General features: G+C 42.3%; 1 pseudogene; it reads left to right on the top strand.

Annotated features, from left to right (window-relative positions):
- Window positions 1–782: 782 nt before the first annotated feature.
- On the top strand, window positions 783–1,736 carry LOC129008766 (olfactory receptor 8A1-like; annotated as a pseudogene).
- Window positions 1,737–6,000: the final 4,264 nt, after the last annotated feature.

Raw genomic sequence — 6,000 nt, forward strand, 5'->3', positions numbered from 1 at the left:
GCTAAGGTCTGCAGTGTCACTCCTGAAGTCAAGCGAGACCACAAACCCACCAGAAGGAAGAAACTCTGGACACACCTGAACATTTGAAAGAACAAACTCCAGACACACCATCTTTAAGAACTGTAACACTCACGGGGAGGGTCTGTGACTTCATTCTTGAAGTCAGCCAGACCAAGAACCCACCAGAAGGAACTAATTCTGGACGCAGTTCCAATGGGCAACTAAGGTTGAGAGTCATTGTTGTAGGTGGTAAAAGCTTCAGGTCTTGGCCCTTTTTTCTCTCATATTCTTAGTTTCTGAAGTCAAGAAGACTCTGGTTGGTTCAACTGAAAGGAGAAGGAAGGGTCGGCTCGGTGGCTTACGCCTGTAATCCCAGCACTTTGGGAGGCCAAGGTGGGCAGATCATGAGGTCAAGAGATGGAGACCATTCTGGCCAACATGGTGAAACCCCGTCTCTACTAAAAATACAAAAATTAGCTGGGCGTGGAGGCACACGCCTGTAATCTGAGCTACTCGGGAGGCTGAGGCAGGAGAATCACTTGAACCCAAAAGGTGGAGGTTACAGTGAGCCAAGATCACGCCACTGCACTCCAGCCGGGCGACAGAGCAAAACTCTGTCTAAAAAAAAAAAAAAAAGAGAAAAAAGGAAAGAAAAGAGAAGGAACAGGAATGAGTCCAGGACTGCTCAAGCAAGAGCAGATGTTCCTGCTTGGCTTCAACAGGTAAATTCAGGTATGACCTTTCACAGGGCTCTTCTTTTCCATTCCTACAAACATCCCACCCAGAGGAGAATGACTGTCGAAAGTCATTCTATAGTGACAGAGTTCAGTCTCAGGCGATTAACGAAGCAGCCAGACCTCCAGCTCTTTCACTTCCTCCTTTTCCTTGATATCCATATGGTCACAATGGTGGGGAACCTGGGCATGATCACTCTAATTTGTCTGAACTCTCAGCTTCACACCCCCATGTACTACTTCTTCAGCAATCTGTCACTCTTGGATCTCTGCTATTCCTCCATTACTAACCCTAAGATGCTGGTGAACTTTGTGTCAAAGAAGAACAGGATCTCTTATGCAGGGTACATGTCATAGTTCTACTTTTTCCTGGTTTTTGTAATTGCTGGGTGTTACATGCTGACGGTGAAGGCTTATGACCACTATGTTGCCATCTGCTGCCCTTTGCTTTGCAATGTCATCATGTCTCATGTCACCTTCTCCCTGCTGGTAGCTGTGGTCTACACCATGGGACTCATTGTCTCCACAATAGAGACTGGGCTCATATTAAAACTGCCCTATTGTGAACTCCTCACCAGACTGCTTCTGTGACATCCTCTCATGAAGCTCTCCTGATCTAGTAGCTATGATGTTGAGATGGCAGTCTTCCTTTTTGCTAGATTCAACCTGAGAATCATGATCTTAACAGTTGTTGTTTCTTACACCTTCATTCTCTTCAGCATCCTCCAAATCAACACCACTGAGGGCAGGTCCAAAGTCTTCAGCACTTGCAGCTTCCACCTTGCAGCTATGGGGATGTTCCACGGATAGACTGCATTCATGTACTTAAAACCCTCCACAACCAGTTCCCTGGCCCAAGAGAATGTGGCCTCTGTGTTCTATACTACAGTAATCTATGTGCCGAATCCCCTAATGTACAGCCTGAAAAACAAGGAGGTAAAAGCTGCCATGCAGAAAACACTAAGGAGTAAATTTTGTTGCAGATGTAATTATTTATCTTGAGTTGCTAATCAACCCAATACGATATCAATACAGGAAAGAAGCTCTCTGGAGATTTACAAAACCATTAAGTGGTTTTCATTCCTATTTTCTAGTAGTCATACTTCTAGCAATCTTCTCAGATGCATTCCAGCTGTTCCTAAGAGTGCCCTCCAACATTGTCCCGCCTATATCTCCGTGTGAGAATCGTTCTCATCTTAGAACCCACGTGAGCGTACTGCTGTGATACAGCACTCATCTCCCACTGCTTCCTGTAAATTGCGGTAGAAGGAGACTTTCACAAAAAGTGCCGAAGACTTCTTCCCTTCCTATATTCAGAAACCATGCTCCTGGGAGTCCAGAAGTAAATTACTTTTTCTCAGTCCTCTCTCTACCTTGGTTCTGACCAAATGTTCCTTAGATATACTGACCCCAGCCACCCGCCCCAGCCCTTCACCTTAATCAGTCCTTCCTCTTCCTTCTTTCCCTTCTGTATTTCCCTATCTCCTATCATCAATTGTCCTCCTATCATTTCCACTCAGTATCTTCTAGTATCTCTGTATCTCAGTATCTTTAGTATCTCATTTCTGCTCAGTATCTTCAAAAAATTCCTTGAATGATGTTAAATAAAATTTTATCCCCTTATGGAAAAATGTAAATAAGATCATTGATTCTTGAATATCAAGCTAGATCACTTTCTAAAATATCTGTTTGACTTTAATCTGAAACTCTTTAGTCAAATGTCCTGTGATATTTCAACTGAAATTTCAACTGACATTTTACAACTTTATAAGGTAACAGTTTTGCATAAATTGATATCATTATGATTTGTACAGCTCAATAGAAGAGTTAACTCTAAAAGGAGTGTCGTTGTACTGCTCTGTAGGACGTTAACCATTCACATATATAACAAGCAATCTTATTTCAGCCTGATTTTTCTAACTACGTGCATGTATGTGTTTGATTTTGTAGATACGTATATAAAATCTTGTAGGTATGTCCCCATACCTTAAATGCTCTTAGAACTAGCTTCTTTGTCCTCCTGGTGGCTGCCTCATTAATAAGTGAAATGTAATTTTGACGTGTGCTAATAATAAATAAATAAGAGCTGAGCTTTTTAAAATTCATAGTAATGATATGAATGGTTAACATGTATTGGATGCTTAATTCAAGCCAGATGTTACTCTTTATATGCTTTATCTCATTTAATTCTTAATGAAATAAATTCTGTTACTAACTAATTTTACAAATGAGGAAACTAATATTTACAGAGATTGGTCATTTTCTGGCATTTACAGAAGTGATAGCCCCAGGAAGCAAATCCAAATTGTCTTACTCTAGTTCCCAAATTCTTAGCCAACTGCTAATCCATTTCCTCTGAGCTTGTTGGTTTTGCCATAAACATGTACTTCAAATTTCAATAGCTCCTTAAAAATAGCTTCAGATCTTTTCCTTCCACTGTCTGCCCACAACTTCCTCCCTTTAGAGATAGTTTCTTCCGTATGATCAGGGCAGGAATACACTTGACTGCAAAATCTTGTGTCCTGCATAAATAATTGTCTTCCTGCCCTCGAGGATGTATTTCTACGTACTTCTGCCTACCCTATCACCCTGACCCACTGAGTCCAAAACCTACAGGTTGACACTGATGTGGCCCAAATTTAAAGCAAGAGTTGACCCTTGTACTGTACCATATATTTTAAAATCAATTCATGCCATATTTTAATCAGTCTTCACAATCCTGGAAGAGTGTATTATTTTCCTGTTTTACATGAAAGGAAGCTGGGGCATATGTAACTTCTTTAACTCAAGTAGGGATCTTTTGCCTTTAAATTTCAAAGTTCATCACCTTTTCAATATCCTACCTGGCCAAGCCTCTCCTAACTTTTCCAGAAGACTTATGGGTATAAAAGAAAATGCTAACAATGATATTGAAACACTTTGGAAAAAGATTGGGGTCACAGAAATAAAGTTTGTACCAAATGCAAGGCAGTTTGGAGGAATTATTCAGGGCCCAGATCTAAACATCCCTGGGACAAAGAGTTCGATGAAGGGAAGCAATGCCAGATGAACCTTGTGTCTCCAATTTCACCCCCAGAAAACAAAATGAAGGCCTTCAATGCATTTTTTAAAAACTCAAACCAAATTCCACACCCATTCCAATTAAATGGGTGGCCTGGCCCCAAAGCACTCCCCTTCCCCACCACCTCCCACACCTCAGTAATGAGAGGGCAGCATAAAACCACAGGGCTCCACCTATTCAGGGCCAGCCCAGGGAGAGCATCCTGGCACCAGTCCCCAGTGAAGCCAGCATCTGCATCCTCCTCCAGCGACCTACTCAAGAGCAAACCTCCCTGTCATTATCAGTGTTCTGGCTCACAGCCTGGCAAGATACTGTAGTCCCTTCTTATCCCCATGGCCTTGCTTTCAGTTACCCATGGTCAACCATGGTCAGAAAATATGTGAGTCCAGCACAATAGGACAATTTGAGACAGAGAGACATTCACATGGCTTTTATTAAAGCATATTGTTATCATTGTTCTATTTTATTAGTTATTATTGTTGTTAGTCTCTTGCTGTGCCTAATTTACAAATTAAACTTTATTATAGATATGTATGTATAGAAAAAAACTATTCATGGTTTCAGGCATGAAGTCTGGGAAGGTATCCCCTGCTGATAAGGGAGGACTGCTGTATTTGGAGAATTGTCTCGTGCTCTTAGCACTGATCCTCCCAAGACTGGAATTGCAAGCATCCTCTCCCCAGAGCCAGCTGCCTGAAGCTGTTGCATCCTCATTCTGCCTATCCTGGGCTTGCAACCGACTGGCTCTGCACACCGCACACTCAGCAATATCATGTTCCTTACACATGCAATTGCAGAGCACACACTCTCAGGTGCCCTGCTGCCTCACCACACAGGCGCCACCTCCAGGGGCTGAGCCAGGAGTGGCCCCTGGATCTGACAGTCATGTTCCTAGCAGCAGGCTTCCCCTTGTTACTGATGCCCTGATGTCCCTAGTGGTCCACTTTTGAATTATAACCCACGGTTCGAAAAATCTTTGTCTGAAACATGTATTTTGGAGACCAAAAAAGAAGGGACCAAAAAACTGTGAGAAAGTGAACATGAATTATTATCATCTCTATAATATTCAATGAAAGACCTAGAAATAAGATATTTTATCTCCAGGTTTGTTTTTTATTACCTTTAAAAATAACGTTTTAAATCATATGGATCTTGGAATTTGGGCCACAGTAATCTTTTCAGGGCCCAGAGCTTCAAAAGTTCTTAAGCGCGGCATTGTTCTCTCTGAGTGGCTTTCTGTTCCCCACCTCCAAAGCTCTAATTACACATGATTGGTGCCCAACACTGCCTGGCACATAGTATGTGCTGAATAAATGTTGTTTCTGTTTCTTCTCTACTTTCCTTTCTATCTCTTTATAAACCCCATCCAAACCATTATTACATGTATAATTTGGAGCCTCAACTTGTTCATCCACTACAAAATCCACTACAGAGAATATGGCAGAGCACAGATGATTCTCAGAGCAGTGAAACTACTCTGTATGATACTATAATGGTGGATACATGTCATCATACGTTTGTCCAAACCCACAGAACGTACTACAGGCAGTGAGCCCTGCTGTAAATTACAGATTCTGGGTGATAATGTGGTGTCAGTGCAGCTTCATCAATTTTGTGACAAATGTACCACTCTTCTGGGGAATGATGATAGTGGGGGAGGCTGTGCATGTGTTGGAGTAGGGGGTATGTGGGAACTCTTTGTACTTCCCTCTCAATTTAGCTGTGACCTAAAACTACTCTGAAAAAAAAAACTCTTAAAAAAGAGAGAGAGAGAATGTGGAACAACAGCAAGCTGGGAGACCTGGCCCTCTTTTTTCTTGTGATGTGATTTGCATACTGAATTATCCATGGAGGGAGCCCCAACCTCATGTCACCTGTTTTTTCACCACAAAATGAGGAATGCATCAGCTCCTGTAATTTCTCCTTGTGGGAAATGATAATGGGAAACCAATCCCAAAGGCTTTCTTCCTGCTCCTTCTCCTTTCCTTCAAAACCACCCCCAGCCTGCATCTAGGCTCAAAATCCAGGCCATAAATCCTCTAAAGGATGTCACCTATCCCAGGGTAGATATCAACATCAAAACTATAAGAGCCTGATGCCAAAATGCAGGTTAGCTGATGCCACCCACGGCTGGCCTGTCTGGTTCAGTAGCTGTGTGGAAGGAGAAGAATTCCCAGAGCAGAATCCAGAGTCAGTGCATTTGGC

This window comes from Pongo pygmaeus, chromosome 9, assembly GCF_028885625.2.
Source record: "Pongo pygmaeus isolate AG05252 chromosome 9, NHGRI_mPonPyg2-v2.0_pri, whole genome shotgun sequence".
Taxonomy (NCBI): domain Eukaryota; kingdom Metazoa; phylum Chordata; class Mammalia; order Primates; family Hominidae; genus Pongo; species Pongo pygmaeus.